General features: G+C 42.6%; 1 non-coding gene across 1 annotated transcript; it reads right to left on the bottom strand.

Annotated features, from left to right (window-relative positions):
- Positions 1-15619: 15619 nt before the first annotated feature.
- On the bottom strand, positions 15620-15726 carry LOC133793171 (small nucleolar RNA R71). Its single transcript, XR_009874628.1, has one exon. It is a non-coding gene; the product is annotated as a small nucleolar RNA R71 (small nucleolar RNA).
- Positions 15727-22473: the final 6747 nt, after the last annotated feature.

The raw sequence follows: 22473 nt of genomic DNA, 5'->3' as shown, positions 1-22473 counted from the left end.
GCTGGGCGCCGCGGCCCTTTATGGAGGGCGCCGTGGCCCTTGCCTCAGAGAACCCTGGGGGCCGCAGCCCAAGGTGCTAGGGCCGCAGCCCTTGCCCTGTTTTCGCCCCGTTTGCTCGTTTTGACCCCGGGAACTTAGTTATGGGCCTCAGGAGTGTCCCTACTACTTGGATTAGTTTGGATTGATCTCTTGGGGGCTAGATATTGGTGTGGAACCTTTGATTATCATGTTATTAATGGTTTTCCATATATGGTTATGTAACGACCTAATTTCGCTAATAAGGCTTAAGGGCCTTGATTAGTGTGCCAGGAGGGCAGGTTGGGATTTATTTGTGATTTTATGAGTTAAATGCATGGTTATGATTTAAAGCATGTTATTTGGCTATTTGTTTAACTGAGATGCATGGCTATGTTTACTAGTATGCATGTAGGCCCGGATCGTGTTAGAAGGGCGTAATTGTAATTTTGGCCATGTTGGGCATAACTGTACTGATATGTGATAATTGTATTCTGTGAATTGTACCACGTGGGTGTGGTTGTATTATTGTGATGCACGTGCCGAGACGGTCCTAGAGAGCTAGTTAACTTAAGAGTCACAACGGGATTTCTATACCCGGCTCGGGAGGAGCCTAGGGGTATCTCGGGAATTTTATGGCTAAGTTGAGATTTAGCGGGTAATGGTTATTGGAGATTTAGTAACCTGGGTAACCATTAGTTACTGCTGTGGGTAACAAGTTTTAAGGTAAAAAGTGGTAGAAATGAAATAGAAATGAAAAGACTTAAGTGTCCTTTGAGGTTTAGCTAAGGAGGATTAGTAGGAAAGGGTAAAATGGTCATTTGGCAAGGGTTATAGGCAATTCTCAGCTGGGTTTTTAGTGGGTCACGGTTTGGGCATTTAGGATATATGTTGGCTTTGCTAAAATGAAGAGGAGGAGAGTTAGGGCAAGGAAGAGAAGAAGAAGAAGAGGAAAATGGGCTGAAGTGGGAACTTAGGAGATGAATCAAGGGAGCTTGGGGAAGGGATTCTCTACTTGAGGTAAGGAGTTTATTCACATTTAAGACTTGATTATGTTATGGGTTAAGAGATTTGAGCATGGTTTAAGTTTGAACTTTGAGTTTTTAATTTTCTGAAATTTAAATCAAGGATGTGGATTTTGGGGATTTGATTGTGTGTTTGATTGCTTTGATGATGTTTATGGGTTGTTAGATGGGTCATATGAAGTTTGGATTTGATTTTGGGGTTTGGGTATTGGTTTGGTATGAATTGGGAAGGTTTTAGCTCGGAGAAAACGCAGGAGAAAACCCAGAATTCTGGGTCTGCGAAGGCGTGCCGCGACACAGCTTTTTCGTGCCGCGGCGAGGAGCCCCTGTCTGATGGGTGCCGCGGCACAACTTTCTTGTGCCGCGGCACAAGGCCATTTTCAGGGCACCAAAAGTTGCATTTTTGAGCTTTTGCTCCGGGGGTTCGGGGGATGTTTCCGGTGAATTGTTTTAGGGATTTGGGAGTCCCGAGAGTGCGGGATTGGTCCCGGGAAGTGGTTTTGGGTTGATTAGCATTGAGGGATGTTTCTTGTGTGTTGTGACTAGGTTGTTGGTGAGGCTCGTGCTTGAGGACCGTGCTCGCGGCTTTAGTGCATCAGGAAGCTCGGAATACAGGTAAGAAAACTATAACACCCGTAGGATAGGGCGTGGGCCCGTAGTGTGATGGTCGGGCATGGCCCTTTATTGCATGTTGCATGATGAGATGATTGTAGGGCGTGGCCCCGGATTGTATTATGTGTAAATGTTTAACCTGAAATGAACCGTGATGTGTGTGAATGTTTATTTCGAATGTACTATATATGTGATTATGATGAAATGTACGGCGTAAGCCGGGGCGGCCGTGGGCCGAGTACGGCGTAAGCCGGGGCGGCCGTGGGCCGAGTACGGCGTAGGCCGGGGCGGCCGTGGGCCGAAAGTAACACCTAGCACATGGGATGCTATATTCAGGGTGGGACCCAAGGGATACATGAGTTATCCTTGCGGTGAGAACCGATACCCCAGGGCTTTGGTAAGGGTCTTGGGGCGGCATGGCCGTGTTTGCTTAGTCTAATGATTGACTTGTTTATTGTGGATTATCTGTTATGATAAACTGTATACATTGCATATGTTATGTTCTGCATGAGTTTTCTTGCTGGGCTTCGGCTCACGGGTGCTCTGTGTTGCAGGTAAGGGCAATGACTGAGTCAACCAACCATGAGTACGGAGAGCGTGAAGCGACGCGTACATGTTTGGCCTGCCCGACTGCTTTGGTTGGGGGTTTATTTGAAAATGGCTGTAATAATCTATGATTTTTATGATTTATCAACTGTGAACTCATTTTTTAGATGTAAATAGTTTTCAAACCTTATTTTGGGATCCCAATGTTTAATATTATGAGTTTTATTGAAACAACGCATTTTTCTAATATTACAGCCTTAACTTTTAATTAGTCACACTTTCGTTTCAAAACCTCGGTTAGCGGGATCTTTGCACACTGATTTGTCTTAAAACTCACTAAGTAACGGCTCTAAGGAAGTAGGGCGTTACAGGTTATGATTAGGTGACCGCTAAGGACTTAAAGGTTGATCGTTCTCAAGGATCGTTCTTATATTGGTACTAGCTCGAATCTGAGGTAAGAAAACTGCACCCTGTGTATATGAGACATGCATGGTTATCATTGATGCATGTCGGTTGATTATTATGTATGAGGCATGCATGGTTATTATTGATGCATGCCGGTTGGCTATTATGTATGAGACATGCATGGTTATTATTGATGCATGTCGGTTGATTGTTATGTATGACATGCGTGGTTATTATGATGCATGTTGGTTGATTAATGAGTATGACATGCATGGTTATTATTGAAGCATGTCGGTTGATTATTATGTATGACATGCATGGCTATTCATGACGCATGCTGGTTGATTATTAAACGTGATACGCATGGCTGTTATTGGTGCATGTTAGATTTCTGGATTTATTGCATGTGATGCGTGAGAAACATGTGATTGGGACATGCCTTATATATTGAGTATGATATCGTTCAGAGCTTGAGTCTCTGTGTTGATGCATGGCCCTAATGGTACTAATACCTGTTTAGTAAGCATGCTAAATACCTCGTTTATGGATATGGAATATGTGATATGTGATTGGTGGCATGTCTTACTGGTGAAAGACACTGACTAGTCAGGGACCGACTCTAAAGTCGAGAATCATGCATTGAATGGCTCTATGGCATTAATGCTAGACCGACCCTAAAGTCGAAGAACTTATAAGCGCTTGCCTAGTCTACGACCAGATGACTATAGCCAAGGTATATGACCCCGGTGACCGTTTGTCACATGGCTAAGGGACGTTGTCCATAGTTTCGACTCTAGAGTCGTGAGGAAGGTTATGTTGGTGACTAATCACCTTGCACCTGTCCTAATCAAACTTAAGAAAGAATCACTTATCGGTTAAGCCCTGGTGACCCTATCGTCACATGGCTAGAAGGAGCGATGCTCATTATTGTGACTTTTGGCTATTGTCACCTATTTTCCTGGACTGATAGTCCTGAATGGTTATTATGATCGTTGTTGATATTATATCATGTTTTATTGTGTTTTCTTGTTGGGCTTTGGCTCACGGGTGCTACGTGGTGCAGGTAAAGGCAAGAGGAAGCTGGACCATCCTTGAGTTGGAGAGCTTAGGTGATGACGTGTACATATGCAGCTGCTCGTCCGCCACGACCGAGGTTTAAAGTGGAACTAGGGTTGAACCCTGTTTTGCCGCTTAGAACGGCCTGTTGTAAATATTTTCTGTAATAAACTCTGAATTGTATTTTCGGGATCCCAATGTATATGTTAAACGTTCTAGTGAAACGTTATATCTTAACCAAAATGTTTAATCCCTAAACCGCTAATCATACTTAGATCACGATTTTGGCCAAATGACTCGATTAGCGAGTTTAGCACTATTTACAAGGCACACCGTAACAGTCCCAGGAGTTGGGGCGTTACATCATCAAATAGGGTGTTGCCCAAAGGGAGGATGGAGATTTGGATCCTCACTTTGGGGATTTTGAAGAAAATGTTGGACCCGTCGAGGACCTGGAGGAGGTCCAACTCGACAAAAAAGACCCGACCAGAGTCGTGAAGGTTGGGAAGAACTTAGAGCCTACTATAAAGCAAGCACTGGAGAACCAGGAGGTTTTCGCCTGGTCACACAAAGACATGGTTGGGATAGATCCTGCAGTAATCAGCCATGTCCTGAACATAGACAAAACCTTTCCACCCGTGCAACAAAAGAGAAGGCTGCTCGATAAAGATAGATCAAGAGCTCTGAAAGAAGCAGTCGAAAGACTTAAGGAGAATGGATTCATCAGGGTAGCGTTTTATCCCTCGTGGGTCTCGAATCCGGTACTGGTCCCCAAGCCTAACGGCAAGTGGCGTACCTGTGTGGATTTTACAGACCTCAATAAAGCCTGCCCAAAGGACTGCTTCCCGCTCCCAAGGATCGACCAGCTGGTCGATGCAACTGCAGGACATGAGATCCTCTCGTTCATGGATGCATATTCAGGCTACAACCAGATCAGCATGCATCCCCCTGACGAGGATCACACCAGCTTTCGGACCGATACGGGCTTATACTGTTACAAAGTGATGCCCTTCGGACTGAAAAACGCAGGTGCGACTTACCAACGGCTAGTCAACCACGTGTTTAAGGATCTGATCGGTGCAAACATGGAGGTATATGTGGATGACATGCTGGTAAAGTCTAAGAAGGCAGAAGGACATGTGAGGGATCTACAAGAATGCTTCAATGTGCTAAGCAAGTACCGGATGAAGTTGAATCCCCTCAAATGTTCCTTTGGAGTCGGATCAGGGAAGTTTTTAGGGTTTATAGTGAATTCAAGAGGAATCGAGGCCAACCCTGATAAGATAAAAGCCCTGATCGACATGAAGTCGCCGGAGAAAATCAAAGATGTACAAAGTTTGACCGGAAGGATCGCTGCCCTGAGTAGATTCATCTCCAAATCAACTGACAAATGTGTCCCTTTCTTCAATCTACTCAGAGGCAATAAGAAGTTTGAATGGACGGGAGACTGCGAGCAGGCATTCCAGACCTTAAAAGCTCATTTGGCGCAACCTCCCATCTTGTCAAAGCCAATCGAAGGAGAAACTTTGTTTATTTACCTGGCGATTACTGAAGTTGCTGCTAGTGCGGTACTAGTACGGGAAGAAGAAGGCATACAGAAAGCGGTCTACTATATCAGCAAACGGCTGATTGGTGCGGAATTAAGGTATCCTCCAATTGAAAGGTTAGCATATTGCTTAATTCTAGCCTCCAGGAAGTTGCGTCCTTACTTCCAAGCCCATCCTATTACAGTTTTAACCGACCAGCCCCTTCGGCAAGTCCTCCAAAAACCTGAGGCGGCTGGAAGATTGTTAAAATGGGCAGTCGAACTAGGGCAGTTCGATGTAACTTATTCACCCCGAGCAGCAATAAAGGGACAAGTCTTGGCCGATCTCGTCGCGGAGTTCACCGAACTCCCAGGCAGTGAGCAGTGCGAACAGCCTGAAGCGCCCATGCCCCAAGACAAAACTCCTTCGTGGAACTATTCACGGATGGTTCATCTAACGAATCCCACGCTGGAGCGGGAGTGATATTGATAACGCCGGAAGGGCATCGATTTCACTGCGCAATCAGGTTCGACTTCGTGGCATCAAACAATGAAGCAGAATACGAAGCACTCCTAGCTGGATTGAGAATGGCCAGAGACATGAGCATAAAGACGCTTGATATTTACAGTGACTCTCAGCTAGTCGTGAATCAAGTCCTGGGAGAATATCAAGCGTGAGGCTTAAAGATGATGGCCTACCTGAATAAAACAAAGGATTTGCTAGCCCAGTTTACAAAGTCCACCCTCCAGCAAATTTCGCGAGACCAGAATTCAAATGCAGACGCCTTGGCTAAACTCGCGAGCGCAAAGGATGCTAATACCTTGAACATAGTTCCAGTAGAAAGACTGAGTAAGCCAAGCATAGAAGCGGCCGAAGCCAATATGGAGATTCGTATAGAATATACGTGGATGGCGCCATACTTGGAGTATCTGACGAATGGAACACTGCCAACAGATAGAAACAAAGCCAGAACTCTGCAAAGGCAGGCCGCTAGGTACATACTGGTCGATGGCATTATGTACCGAAGAGGATAATCAATGCCACTGCTCAGGTGCATTACACCAGAAAAAGCTAAGGAGCTCATGAGGGAGGTGCATGAAGGCTTCTGCAGAGATCATGCTGGGGGGCAGAGTTTGGCAAAAAAGGTTCTAAGACAAGGTTACTTCTGCCCAACAATGAACGAGGATTCAATAGAGTATGTACGAAGATGCGACAAATGTCAAAGGTTCTCCAAGATCCCACGAGCAACTCCAAATGAACTAAAATAGATGCAGAGCCCATGGCCCTTCGCAATATGAGGGATAGATTTGATTGGATCCCTGCCAACAGGGAAAGGCGGAGTAAAGTACGTAGTTATGGCAGTTGATTACTTCACAAAATGGGCTGAAGCTGAACCACTCGCAACCATCACGACCAAAAAAGTTCTCGACTTCGTCATCAAGAACATTGTATGCCGGTATGGATTACCCAGGAAGATAGTTTCAGACAACGGGACCCAGTTTGACAGCGACTTATTCACCGATTTCTGCGAAAGGCATGGCGTTATTAAAAATTTTTCTTCAGTTGCACATCCCCAAGCGAATGGGCAAGTCGAAGCTGTGAACAAAACTCTTAAGGACACCCTGAAGAAAAGACTTGAAGAAGCCAAAGGAGCGTGGCCAGAGCAACTGCCTGAAGTCCTCTGGTCGTATAGAACATCTCACCGAATAGCAACAGGGCATACCCCATTTTCCCTAGCCTACGGATATGAGGCCATGTTACCTGTCGAGTTAGATCCCCCCTCACATTGGCGTTTGACTTACGACGAGGACGTGAACAGTCAGCTGATGATGGAGTCCCTAGACTCGATCGACGAGATACGAGAAAAATCTCAACTCCGAGTTGCTGCTTACCAGCAAAAAGTCGCCCGGTACTTTAACTCCAAAGTTAAAGAAAGAAAATTCAACATCGGAGATTTGGTGCTACGACGAGTTTTCTTAAATACCTGCGACCCCACTGCTGGAGTGCTCGGACCTAACTGGGAAGGACCTTACCAGATTGAAGAAGTCCTTCACCCAGGCACCTACAAACTTGCACGCTTAAATGGAGATCTCGTTCCGCGCTATTGGAATGGAGAACACCTGCGCAAGTATTATCAATGAACAACCCTTCTTAAAGGACTGGCTTGTTTAAATTTCTCTTCTTAATTTTTACAAGTTTTGCAAAGAGGGTTAGCCACGTTGTATGGCTAACTACTCGTATATGTAAGATTCTATTTTAGAATCACTCGTAAAGACATGTTTAGTCCATTTTTAATACAAGATTATAAGGAACTGTGCTCAGCCAGTCATTCTTGCCAACCTTTGTGAATTTATATTTACAAGTATTTGTTCATTACGTGTGTTGTTTTGCTGTATTACAAGTATCAGTTTACTACGAACAGGAATGTTCGAACAGGTTATGGTCAAGGCAAGTGACCAAGGACCTCACGCTCCTCGATCACTTGGGGGGCATATAAGGCACTTCGATAGCAAAGCATACTCTCAAGGTATGTAAACACATGAACAGAATAAGTGAAAGCATGCTACAGTACTTAGAGTATTTTTCAAAATTTATGTTTTGTTAAATCACGCCAAAGTACTATGCTAAGTCCGGTCATACAGACAAATGTTATAATAAATAATTATAGCACCAAGAGTTAAGCTTTTACACCGCAAGCATCGCAGCTTGGATGTAATTGTTCAAGAAAAAAAGATTCACTGCCCATGCAGCAAAATTTAAAAAGAAACTATTGTCTTTACATCACGACCCTTGGGTCGTATATCCAAAAAGAAGAAAAAAATAAATGAGAAGAATTCAAGAGGCATTCGGGGCCGGAGGGTCCTGGGCAGCATCCTGGTTAGTCGCGTCCTCGACAACTTCTTCTTCTACACCAGCGACGTTTGGAGTGGCAGGGGTTGCAGCTCTTGCCTCCTCTTCGGGCAGTTGGGCAGCACATCGAGCCAACTTCGCATTTCTGACTTCCTCTGAAAGGTAGCTAAAGTCAGCACCATGATTGTGTTTCCAGAAATTGTAGAAACATCGGAGTGTAGTCCTCTTATACTTTTCCAGATTCTTGGAGTTGTCAAGCTCCAACTGCTTCACCTTGCCCCCGAGAGTGCGAATGGCCTCGTCCTTGGTCTTGAGTACCTCCCCAAGATGCTTGATTTCACGGAGATGAGCTTTGTTGAAATCTCGGTACTCCTGTCTCAACTTGACCGCTGCTTCCTTCACAGCTTCAGCCTCTGACAGCTTAGTCATCGCCGCGTCCCTCTCTCGGACCACTGCCTCCAACTCCTTAGCATGCTTAGCCGAAAGCTCCTCGGCCGCCTTCACTTGATACCTCTCGATGGCTTTTGCCTCGACCTGCTCGATGTAAGCCTGGGCTCGGGTACAAGCAGTAATGGCAGAAAGTAAGGCTTGTGCACAAAGAAAAAGGAGTTAGAACTTATCACGAGGGATAAAAAAATAAAAACTCGAAGAATAAAGAAACACTTACGCTGGAGATTTCGTTCAAAGCCCTGTTCAGGATCTGGTCAACTGGCAGCTCTTCAGCCTGGACCATTGCGGCCCTAACACGCTCGCCTTTGCCGATACGATCGAGGCGGCCCCTGGCAGATCGAATGGCACGGCTCATAAATCTGGCCCCATGAGCCTCTTCGCGAGAAAGCTGCTCTTTGGCAAGTGAGGCTGGAGGGTTCGGCGAGGCGGGAGCGTTTTGCTGCACGGAAGGAGCTGGAGGAGGAGTAGGAGTTCACCCAGTTGGCGCAGGACTTTGCCCAGTAGGCGTTCCCTGAGGAGGATCTTCTGATCGACCCTTCTTGGCTGGAGGGCCTCGACTGGATTCACCAGTTCTCTTCTTGGGCTTCCGTTGGAGTTGAGGAACTTCCTCTTCCTCCTCGACCTGGTACATGTCAAAAATGTTGGGAGTTGACATATCTGCATGAAGATAAACATAGCAAGTTTATAAAAAGGAGGCAGGTGAAAGTAAGATAGACAATTGAAAGGAGGTAACAAAGTAAATACCCGAGCTACAACTACTGGTCGCTACACTATTGACTCTATTAGTCATATACTCATTATCTGGCATGAAGAAGTCTGACCCTAAGTTTGGAGCATATGTAAAGTTACCATCCCCGTCAAACAAGTGACAGGGAATCAACAAACCATTTAAAAGCAAAATAACTTTACTGTTATCATCGGAAGATTCTCCCAAGTCAACAATAGGCTCTTTGGCATTTTCTTTCCCCTTGCCTTAGGGAGCAGAAGGCCTTTCTGCGGAAGGGCTACCCGTGGGTTCCCTGATTGTAACTCTTGTTGGCCTCCTCCTAGGAGGAGGCACAGGAGGTTCCTGCTCGGGAACCCCCTCGGCAGTGGCTTCGTCCACCACGGACCCTCTATTTTCATGGCGAGGAGCCAGGAGGCCAGACGACCTCAAATTCTCTTCAAGTGTCAGGGTCTTGACACATTTTGCTGCATCAGACATCCTGGCCAGAGTGTTAGACCTCAACACCATGTCTGGTGTTGGGGTCGGACGTAACTAAGGGCCTGAAAAACAGATCAAGTTTGAAGAAAAATGAAAGGAAACACTCTATGTTAAAGTATCGACTAGACGAAGATAAGTTTATACCTCCTCTCGCGAAGGCCAAGTTATTGCTGGTTATGTACGGAGTAAAGAAGTACTCCTTGTTGTAGTGCCCCACGTTTGATATATGGGTAGTACCACTCAGGAACGTCCGGCCGGTCTCCTGGTGGCAGAAGTGGAAAAAGCCCGTCCCGTTGTGCTGTGGGTTGGACTTGAGGACAAAGAGATAGTTGACCTCGTGGGGTGAAGGTTCTGGCCATTTGTTAAGTTTGTACAGGACATAGAGTGCGGCCAACATCCTATATCCGTTTGGAGTTATTTGGAAGGGAGCGACGCCGAAATAATTGGCCACTCCCACAAAGAAGGGATGAAGAGGGAGATAAGCTCCCACTTCAATGTGATACCGGGACCAGGCGCTGTTCGCCCCTCCTAGACGGTTAACCCTCTGGTCCTCGGTGGGACGTATAATGGTTACCCCCGTAAGGGGGAATTTCCTGAAACAGTTAGCAACCATTCGAAGGGTCACTGAACTGGCTGGGGGAGTATACCACTCGACATCAGGCGGATTCCGATGACGAGGACGAGCCCTAGTTTGGATATTAGGGTCAGGAACAAGATTTTCTTGACCGCTGGTCGAGGGAGCCCTAGCCTGCGAGTCAGGCTGGGCAGGAGGAGTAGGGTTGCTTTCAGACTCGGGCCTTTTCTTGCCAGAGGACTTGGAGCGGGCCATTGGAAAGGAAGGATGGGATTTGGAAGAGGATCGCGAGAAAGGAATCTCGTGGACGCGTACAGTTGGTTGTTCTTCCCCCTCGAGCAGCTGGGCCAGAAGGTCGTCGTCGATGGGTCTTTCACCTCCCCACAAATCTGGCATTAAAGTCTGTAAACAGAAGAATGGGGAGGTGAGGAAATAGAACTCTAAAAAGCTTTTAGAATAACGCTGGTCGAGTATAAAAGTTAGGCTTTTACACAACATCATTCTATCAAAAAGCTAGTTTTTCTACACGAACAGTTTGAAAAGCGGATCAAAGGGTGAAAGTAAAAAGTTTTTCTGTGAAAGCTTTTTCAACTCCCCTTAGGGCGGGAAAAATTTATTTTTCAACTGGCTTAAAAATCGAAATGTTACTTCGGTTTTACGTCCTAAAAAGCATGATCCTGAATTTTTAAACTAAATCGTAACTCTACTGCGCCTACAAAACATTCTGTCTACAGGCATTTAAAACCAGAAACAGAAAGATTTAAACAGTATACCACCAGAAGCATGCATCACGAGAAATTAGAAGCATGGGGTTTCGAGAACTTACCAAGAAAAGTGATCGTGAAGGTGGAAGAAAGGTCTTCGGAGATTAAAGAGCCCACGGTCTGAGTCTTGGAAGTGCAGGAAAACGGTCTTCGGAAAAGCTTAAAGCTCTGGTTTTTAGGGTTTTCTGCAAAGATAATGGCGTGCGTAAAAAGAAAGAAGAGGCTTCGACGGTCTTATATAAGTATTCTCTGATATTAAAAAAGTATAATCATTAGTTTTCCTTTTTCTAAGTATGGGGAAACGGGATGGCCGTCGAAATCGTTTCTGGGGAACTGAAAGGACATGATTAGACAGAAGTGGGTTGCTTTTTTCAAGAACACATGAAGGGTTCTGACACGTCAGAAGGGGTTACCGAAGGGTCGTTCGTTCAAAGTTTATTTACTGTTCGTAGTAAATAAACTTTGGGGGGCAAATGTTATCCAATAAATTAGCATTAGTGACGTGACAAATAATCTCTTGACACGTGGCTGATACCTGGAAGCGCCTGCTAGAGTATCGACCAGGAGACACAGTAGAAGCAGGGTAAGCCTGTCTTACCCGCGACCAGTCTGGTCGGTAGTTCCGCGTACAAGGCAATATTTATGGGAAGATCTTTATGAATCCCGAATTTATCTCATACAATCTTCTGGATATCCGATTATTCAAGGAAGAATATCTGTAACAATCTCTTGTGACCCTCCTTGAGCCTATAAATAAGAAGAGATAGCTCAAAGGAGGGGGACCTTTTTTTGAGCATTCGAATCATAGGAAACGAGAGTAATTCTCCAAGTAAATCTGTATTGTTCTTTAGAGAAGAGTGAAACTCATTGAACCCTGGTTCTTTGATCACCCTTCTGATTTTATATCAATATTATTCTAAGTGGACGTAGGTCATTACCAGATCCTGGGGCCGAACCACTATAAATTACTGTGTTTTCTTTACCTTTGTCATTGCGTTCTTCTCTATACATTCGTCCATATCAATCACGTTTTGACTCCGTGTCAGTTGGCCAAATCTTGGGTCAACATAATCATATTTATATTCCACTGTGATTACGTCACTATAAATAAGATTAGCTATATGCTCGAGATTTAATAGAAGTTTATATTAAACAAATAATCATGAAAATAAAACATGTGAGCAAAGTGATTGACCAAGTCAAAAAATGATTTCTATTCTTTTATTGATTATAAAATGAGATTACAAAGAATTTGGGTTTTAATTAGGGCATAAAACCCCAACATCATATTCCTCATATAGGCAACATAATGGGATTTATTTAAATTTAAATTAATTAAAAATAATAAAAAAAAAATAAAAGCCTTGGGCTGCCATAAATGGACTTGGGCCCAATCTCTTTGTTTTGAATTTAAATCCCAACTAGGCCTAAATTCAAAACCTTTTATTTATTTGTTTTTTTAATTAATTAATTAAATCCTTATTCAAATCAACTAATTATAATTTGAAACTTGATTTAATATTATTTATTTATATTGATACCAATTTATCAATATTAATAAATTTACCCAAAGATTCTCTTGTATTCTCTAAATCTCATATCTCTGTAAATTTTCCAAAATTGACTTAGTCAACTTTAAAAATCCTAATTGATAATTAAATCAATTAATTGAGACATTCTAGATGATTTACTCAAAGGTGATGCGGGGACCATGGATCCATGAAATCAAGCTCCAATAAGTCACCGTGAATTTATTTACGAATAATTTCACTACCTTATTAATTCCCCGTGACTCCACTATAGACTCGGAATTAAACTCTTGAATTCATAGAACGTATTTTCAAAACCATAAATACGTTATCCATTGTTATAACCATTACAATCAGTCAATCCTCTATCGATGACTTACTAACGAGCTGGGTGCAAATTACCGTTTTACCCCTCATCAGTATTTTATCCTTAACTCCCACTAAGTTCCTTATAAATGATATTTCCGTGAATTTAATCACAGAAATGAGATCTCAATCATTTAACCTTTTGAACAAAGCAATTAAGGAAATCATCTTTTCACTTCTCATACAGAAGTTATAGATTTCGTATCTATGAATAATACTCCCACTCAATTACACTAATAAATCTCCAAGATGTAAGTATGGGCTAGACCGTAGGGTAAACTGGTAACGAACAAGTCAAAAGATTTAAATAATATAATTAGCAGAATATTATCACTCAGAATTAAGATCGACTTAATATATGGTCAACATTGTGACATTGATTAGATTTGATAACAACGATACTTATTTATCAATCAACAATCAATATCGGTCCTAGTCCGATGTAACTAAATACATCCGATCTTATCTACTTAGTCAATGCCTTGGACAAGACATCATACCCTGAATGTGTAAGTAGATCATATCGTAGATTGCCTAATCAGTGAAAATCCAATGCACTGATCTAATCTTAGGACTCGTTCTTTTGAACATATAATTACAACTATAATCCACTGTGACCTAGTCACTATAATTGTAACTATCCATATGTGATAAACGAGTTTTAGGCTCGTTTATGGTTCTAGTTTTTAGGTTATTTTTCTTTAGTTAGGATTGTTTTATTTCGGATTTATGCTCGTTTGTTCTTGTTTCAGGGTAATTGATGTTAAGTGTTGCAAATATTGAAAAGGAGCGAAAATGGAATGAAATCGAGACGGATTAGTGACTTTTGGGTGTTTCTGTAAGTAGCGCTACAGCGCTACCTTGGGAGCGCCGTAGCGCTAGGAAGAATTCTTGAAGAGCTTCAGCACTGACTTAAGCGCTTCAGCGCTACAACATCAGCGCTACAGCGCTGGGAAGCAGTTTTCAGGAAGATAGTTCCTGACTTTAGCGCTATAGCGCTACCAAAAGAGCGCTACAGCGCTGGTGCCTAGTTTTTTCCCTGTTTTGTTTCTGAGTTTAGCGCTACAGCGCTACGATGTTAGCGCTATAGCGCTGGGGTCGCGATTTCTAGCATAATTGGTTATTTTTGATGGGCAATTCAGTCTTTTCGAGGGGGAATTTTCAGTAGGGTTTTTTGGGAGTCATATAGGCGACTGAGAGAGGCTAATAGGAGACGACGACGGCTGGAGTAAGAACACCATATTGGAGGATTCGTCCCTGAGTTTTCATCATTTTTTTCTGTCAATTTTCATGTTTGTAATTAAACAGTTATTTTAGTGCTAGAATGAATATCATAGGCTAAATTTTCTTTTAGGGCTTTTATGTGAATCTTTTGGAAACCCTTGTTATGGTTTAATGCAAAGTTGATATTCTTCTTCATCTCTTTCAATTCCTTGCAGTCTATGTTAATTGTGCGATTATTGATTGATCACCTCTAATTGCTATTTTATGAATCAAATTAAAATCTGAAAAGTGAAATTTGATATGCTTTGATTGTTTGGATGCAAATTTAATTTAGAACGAAAGTATCTAGGTTATTTGCTTATTTTCTGAGTTGCGTGGCTAATGCCCTCTACATGATTCAACTTACCATAGAAATATAGGAAGTTGTCATTTAGATTGAATTTCATAAGTCTTGACCAGATTATGAATTGTTTTTGCAACTTATTTTTGAAGAGAGAGAAGGAGATATAGATGCTTGCATTAGGAAATAACAGGGTGGAAAAATAGAGGATCATAATTGTCCTAATTGTGTTTTCTTTGTTAATTTGTTTAATTTTCCACTGCGCTTTGTTAGTATTTTTCTTAGTTTAAAATCTCTGATAATTGCTTAATCAAATAGAATTAAGGGATTAATTGATTGGTAATTGATAGATCAGTCCTTGAGGACGATATTCGGTTTTTACCATTTTTATTACGAATTGCGACTGTGTGCACTTGCATAGCAAAAAAAATTATCGCAACAAGTTTTTGGCGCCGTTGCCGGGGACTGAAAATTATCAATATCAGTCTAATTAATTTTTATTCTAATTTGATTTTAGTTTCTCTCGTTTCTAATCTGTTTAGTTGCTTAATTTGTCTATCTCAGGTGAATTTTGGTATATGCGTGGCAGAAAAGGAAAAGCCACACTTGTTCCTCTGAATCCCGAGATCGAAAAGTCTTGCAATCAAATCAGAAAGAATAAGAGAGAGACCCAGAATTCTGTGAAGATGGCACAGAATGATGGGGATGGCAGGAATGGTCTAAATCCAGGAGTTGTCCAAGGGGTTCAGGCTCAGACCAACGCTGAGAGGAGTCTGAGAGATTATGTGCTACCCACTCTGACGGGAGTACAAAATAGTATATGCCCACCAACTGTAGAGGCCAACAACTTCGAAATAAAGCCTGCTATTTTACAAATGGTGCAGTTCTCTGTGCAATTCAATGGGTTGCCCTCTGAAGATCCTCACACCCATTTGTCCAACTTTCTGGAGTTGTGTGGAACCTTCAAATATAATGGGGTGAGTGATGACGCAATCAAGCTTAGGCTTTTCCCATTTTCTCTAAGGGACAGAGCTAAAAGTTGGCTGAATTCTCTGCAGCCAAACTCCATTGTCACTTGGCAAGATCTAGCTCAGAAGTTTTTGTCCAAATTCTTCCCTCCGTCCAAAGCTGCTAAATTAAGGGGAGACATAAATAACTTTTGCCAGAATGACGGAGAGTCATTATATGAGGCGTGGGAACGGTTTAAGGAACTCCTTAGAAGATGTCCTCATCATGGCATTGAACAGTGGATGCTAGTACAGAACTTCTACAATGGTTTATGTCCGACAACCAGAACCATTATAGATGCTGCAGCGGGTGGCACTTTTATGAGCAAGAGTGCAGCTGGTGCTTATGAGCTCCTGGAGGACATGGCTACAAACAACCATCAGTGGTCAGAGGAAAGATCATCAGGAGTTAGAAAGGTAGTTGGGGTGCATGAGCTAGATGCGATTACTGCTTTAACAGCGCAAGTAGCCTCTTTGACCAAGCAGTTGCAACAGAGTAGTATGTCTGCTAATGCGGTTCAGATGGCAGTGAGGTGTGAAATGTGTGGTGGTGCTCATTCTTTCGATCAGTGCCCTATCTGTAATAATAACACCCCAATGGATCACGCCCAAGTTCAAGCGGTGGGAAATTTTCAGAGGCCACTCAATAACCCATTCTCCAACAACTACAATCCAGGGTGGCGAAATCATCCAAATTTTTCGTGGAAGAATAATCAAGGCCAACAACCTCCGTTTCAGGGCCAGTTTCAGAATAACATGTCTCAGCCACCTATGAATCAAGCTTCGTCATCACTGCAGCCTAGGCCTCAACAACCAATGCCTCAACCTGAGAGACCTAATGAACTGCAAGCTGCCCTGTTGACTCTTACTAATACACAAACTCAATTCATGACTGAGACCAGATCCTCCATTCGAAACCTTGAGACACAGGTTGGGCAGTTGGCAAATATGCTCAATAACAGACCCCAGGGAAACTTGCCAAGTAATACTGAAGTCAACCCTAAGGAGCAAGTTCAAGCAATCACTTTGCGGAGTGGGAAGCAAACAGAGCAGCCTAGACCTCCACAGGCAGTGGTTCAGAAAAAAGAGATGGGTGCACAGTCTGATTCAGAAAGGGTTACTGAAGACCATCAGAAGTCAGAACAGAGTCCCCCAGTTGTCATTGAGCAGCCAGTTAGAGTTCCATACCCTCAGAGGCTTAGAAAGACTACCCTTGATAAACAGTTTTCTAAGTTTCTTGAGGTGTTTAAAAAGCTGCACATAAACATTCCTTTTGCGGAGGCCTTGGAGCAGATGCCCAGTTATGTTAAGTTTATGAAGGAGATTCTGTCAAAGAAAAGGAGAATGGAGGACTATGAGACTGTAGCACTCACTGAAGAGTGCAGCGCTATTTTACAAAGGAAGTTACCCCAAAAGCTGAGAGATCCGGGGAGTTTCACCATACCTTGCACCATTGGCAAGTTTGAATGTAAGCACGCCTTATGTGATCTGGGGGCAAGTATCAATTTGATGCCCTTATCTGTGTTTAAAAGACTTGGTTTGGGGGAGGCAAAACCAACAACTGTCACTTTACAGCTCGCAGACCGATCGTTAACACATCCACAAGGTATTATTGAGGATGTTCTTGTGAAAGTGGATAAGTTCATATTTCCCGCTGACTTTATTGTTCTGGACATGGAGGAGGACACAGATGTTCCTATTATTCTTGGTAGACCATTTTTAGCCACAGGCCAAGCTCTTATTGATGTTCAAAAAGGAGAGCTTAAGCTGAGAGTTCAAGGAGATGAGGTGGTCTTTAATGTCTTCAAGTCTATGAAGTATCCGGTGGCTAGTGACAGTTGCTTTAGTGTGGATATGATAGAAAAGGCAGTCTCCAAGAGAAGGATGAGCAGTGATGCCTTAGAGGCAGTATTATTGGGTGATGAGGGCGATGATGATGAGGACCCTGAGATCAGAGAATGTGTAAACTGGATCAACTCTTTCTTACCATATTGGAAAAAGTTCCAAGAATTAGCAGATGCGACTGATAAACCGCTAACCTCCATTCAGCAGCCACCACCGTTGGAATTAAAGGTCCTCCCAGATCACTTGCAATATGCTTATTTGGGAGAGAATGAAACTTTACCGGTCATTGTGTCAGCTGACCTGTCAAAGGTAGAATTGGAGAAACTGTTGAGGGTTCTAAGGGAGCATAAATTGGCCATTGGGTGGACGTTGGCAGATATTAGAGGAATAAGCCCAGCGACAGTGATGCATAAAATTTTATTGGAGGAGAATAGCAAGCCATCCATAGAGGCCCAGAGAAGACTCAATCCAGCCATGAAGGATGTAGTATTGGATCAGATTCTTAAATGGTTGGATGTTGGGGTGATCTACCCAATTTCTGATAGTGCATGGGTGAGCCCTGTGCAAGTGGTACCTAAGAAGGGTGGAATGACTGTGGTGAAAAATGAGAACAATGAACTCATTCCAACAAGGACTGTAACGGGGTGGCGGATTTGTATAGACTACCGCAAGCTCAATAAGGCAACAAGGAAGGATCATTTTCCTTTGCCTTTTCTTGATCAGATGCTTGATAGATTGGCAGGCCACAGCTACTACTGTTTCTTGGATGGGTATTCTGGGTATCATCAGATAGCTATTGCACCAGAGGATCAAGAGAAAACAACCTTCACATGTCCTTATGGCACATTTGCTTTCAGGAGAATGCCATTTGGACTATGCAATGCCCCTGCAACATTTCAACGGTGCATGATGGCCATATTTTCAGACATGGTAGACCGGTGTATTGAGATTTTCATGGATGACTTCTCTGTTTTTGGCTCATCATTCGACCTCTGTTTGGGTAATTTAAAGAACGTGTTGCGTCGTTGTGAGATGGCTAATCTGGTGTTGAATTGGGAGAAATGCCATTTTATGGTGAAAGAGGGGATTGTCCTTGGCCATAAAATTTCAAGTGAGGGAATTGAGGTAGATAGAGCGAAAATTTCTACCATTGAAAGGCTGCCTCCACCAGTTTCAGTCAAAGGAGTTAGAAGTTTTCTTGGTCACGCTGGGTTCTATCGAAGATTCATCAAAGATTTCTCAAAGGTGTCTAAGCCTCTCTCGAATCTGCTTATGAATGGAGTTGTCTTTGATTTTAATGACGAATGTTTGAGGGCGTTCAATTTCTTGAAAGAAAAGCTTATTTCTGCTCCAATTGTGATAGCTCCGAGATGGGAATTGCCTTTTGAGTTGATGTGTGATGCCAGTGATTACGCAGTGGGGGCAGTTCTGGGACAGCGGATTGACAAGGTATTCAGGTCTATTTACTATGCTAGTCGGACTCTAAATGATGCTCAGCTTAATTATGCCACCACAGAAAAAGAGTTGCTAGCTATTGTGTTTGCTTGCGATAAATTCAGACCATATCTGATTGGTAACAAGGTGATTGTCTACACTGATCACTCTGCCATTAAATACTTGATGTCAAAGAAAGATGCCAAGCCCCGCTTGATTAGATGGATTCTGTTGCTTCAAGAATTTGACATGGAGATTCGTGACAAGAAGGGCAGCGAGAATGTGGTAGCTGATCATCTCTCTAGACTTGAGGTGGAGGAGACTGAAAATAAGAAAGCAGTGCAAATCAATGATCATTTTCCTGATGAGCAGTTGTTTGGGGTAAGTGAGACTTTAGCTGTCCCTTGGTTTGCAGATATAGTGAACTTCTTAGTTGCCAAGATTGTGCCTTCTGAAATGTCAAGGCAGCAATTAAAGAAATTCTTTTCTGAGGTGAAACACTACTATTGGGAGGAACCTATTCTCTATAGGCACTGTGTTGATCAGATTATCAGAAGGTGCGTTCCTGAAGAAGAGATGCAATCCATTCTTAATCACTGTCATACTCAACAATGCGGAGGGCATTTTGGAGCATCAAGAACGGCGGCTAAGGTATTACAAAGCGGTTTCTATTGGCCTTCATTATTCAAGGATGCCAATGTGTTTGTCAAGGCTTGTGATAGATGTCAGAGAACGGGCAATATCTCGAGGAGAAACGAAATGCCTCTACAAGGGATTCTTGAGGTAGAACTGTTTGACGTATGGGGCATCGATTTCATGGGGCCTTTTCCACCATCTTACAACAATGAATACATTCTATTGGCAGTGGATTATGTATCTAAATGGGTGGAGGCTGCAGCAACTAGATCCAATGACGGAAAAACTGTCCTTAATTTTCTGCAGAAACATATTTTTACTAGATTTGGTACTCCCCGAGCTCTGATTAGTGATGAAGGGAAACACTTTGTGAATAAGCAACTGGATGCATTGTTGGCTCATTATGGAGTTTATCACCGAAAAGCTTTGCCTTACCATCCTCAATCAAATGGGCAAGCTGAAGTTTCAAATAGAGAAATCAAGAGCATCCTGGAGAAGACCGTTGACAGTTCGAGGAAGAATTGGTCGAAAAAGTTAGATGATGCGATTTGGGCATACAGAACTGCATTCAAAACACCGATAGGCATGTCTCCTTACAGGTTGGTGTTTGGTAAAGCGTGTCATCTACCGGTTGAATTGGAGCACAAGGCATTCTGGGCTATGAAAAAGTTGAATTTTGATTGGAATGCTGCTAGTGAACGAAGGCTGTTGCAACTGAATGAACTTGACGAGTTCAGAAATGAGGCTTATGAGAATGCCAAGATTTATAAAGAAAGAACAAAGGCTTGGCATGACAAGAACTTAATCAGAAGGGAGTTCCAACCAGGGCAGCAGGTACTTCTGTTCAATTCAAGACTTCGACTGTTTCCTAGCAAATTGAAGTCAAGATGGTCAGGGCCCTTCACTGTAGTTCAAGCTTTTCCATATGGCTCTGTAGAAGTTCGGGGCAATTCAGGTGCTTTATTTAAAGTCAATGGCCAGAGATTGAAACCTTACTTGGGTGGTACTTTCGATCAAGCAAAGTCTGTCCTTCTTCTGAAGCCTCTTTGAAGAGGGATCCAGCGTCCGGCTAAATGACGTTAAAGACAGCGCTTTGAGAAGGCAGTTCTCAATTGTGAATTTTATTTTATTTTATTTTATTTGGTTTTGAACAATGATGGGATTTTGTATTTAGTTTTTATTTTTATTTTTTATGTATTTCTGAACCGTGAAAATCGTGAAAAAAAAACAAAAAAAAAAGAAAAAAAAAAGAAAAAAAAGAAAAAAAAAAAAGGAAGTGGTGATTTCAGGAGCTATAGCGCTACAGCGCTGCACTTGCAGCGCTATAGCGCTCTTCTCAGAAAGGAACAGGAGATTCGAGGTTCAACAAGCGCTATAGCGTTGTTAAACCAGCGCTATAGCGCTGGTTCCAGAGGCCCACTCTCAAATCGCGTATGAGCGCTATAGCGCTACTCCTATAGCGCTATAGCGCTCGGCCCAGTGAACCACTTAATAATCAGAAAGGTGCGATTTTTTTTCCCTCATTTCTTCTTCTTTCTTTTTCTTCATCTTTATTTCTTTCTTCCTATCCTCTCCACCCCTCCATAGCCTTGCCATTACAGCCTTTTTCCCAGAAATTTCCCCACACACCTTTCATTTTTCCTTCATTCTTCTCTCTCTCTTTTTTTTTTTCGTTTTTGTACAATCATACTGTATTCCCATCATACCAACTTCTTACTATTTTTTTTTTCTTCTTCTTTCCCACAGATTATATGCTTATGATAACAAAAGGAAAGGAAAACAAAAATAAAGAAGTTAAGAAATTCAGGCTCAAAAAGTATGATCAAGAACAAAAAAACAAAGTTTAAGGTTCAAAAAGGGTGACTAAGGATAATAATCAAGGTCGGCTTGAAAGGCACAATCGATCCAATAAAATTGCCTAAATCACTTTTCTAAACACATGTCATCAAGGATTTCGCCTCAAAGGCCAAACAATGCAAGTTCTATCAAATTCAAATTGTCATACCACCAACCCTAGTCCAACATATATAATAAACTCCAAAATGTTGCATTTTCAAAACATATTAAAAATTTCCCAAAAATCTTTAAATTAAACGCTAAACCAATTGAACCAAGCACACAGTTGAATTCAATTTCCTTTTCATGAACAAAAACAAAGCAGCAACAGACATGAATGATGGTTTAACGATAACACTACAACTCAAAAACAAATAAAAACAGAAAAATAAAAACAGCATAAGCCCCCCCCCCCCCCAAACTAAAGATGCACATTGTCCCAAATGTGATAAAAAATAAAAACAGAGGAAGAGAACTTACCTGACCAGCCACATCAATATGGCGGTGGTGGTGGATGGAACGAAGGGCCTTCGAAAGGCTGAGATTGCGGAGGTTCAGGTGCAGGAAAACCAGCAAAAGACGGTGGTGGAGGCGGAGGGTAAAACGGAGAGTACGGTGGATAAGGTGGAGGTGGAGCAAAATACGTGCGATCTGAATCATCTAGCGACCAGCGGTTCACCAAATTGTTTAGTTGAGCCACATGACTCACTTCATAATCATAACGCTGGCCTAAATACTGATTCACCATATGCTGCTGCTGAACCACATATTGATTCTGTTGGATTAGATAATCCAACTTCTCATTAACTTGCTGCAAGCTTGAATTACTATCGCTACCCACTAAAGCTGGTTCATCGTCCTCCTCCACAGCGGCTTCCATACGGCGCTTTCCCTTTTTTCTTGCTTGTGGCACATATAAAGAAGGCTCGGGATAGTCATTCATCAGATTAATGGATAATGGTTGCTGCAGCGAATGATAGATATCAGTAACGAACTCTGGGACACCAGCCTTACAGCATAACATTGTGATGACTGATCCATGGGCCAAACCACCAGTAGTGTGCCCTTTTTCAATGAAATTGATGTTGGCCTTAATCCAAATACCCGGATTAACACTCATCCCCTGCATCAATGCGTACATTAATAAGGCTTGATCCTTAGTCATATCAGATACATGACTAACAGGCATGAATCGAGCACAAACAAGGAACGCCCAAAATCTCGCCTCC

The sequence above is a fragment of the Humulus lupulus genome, chromosome 7 (assembly GCF_963169125.1).
Source record: "Humulus lupulus chromosome 7, drHumLupu1.1, whole genome shotgun sequence".
NCBI lineage: Eukaryota > Viridiplantae > Streptophyta > Magnoliopsida > Rosales > Cannabaceae > Humulus > Humulus lupulus.
Note: the sequence above shows the minus strand (reverse complement) of the source record. Positions and strands in the feature narration are given on the sequence as shown.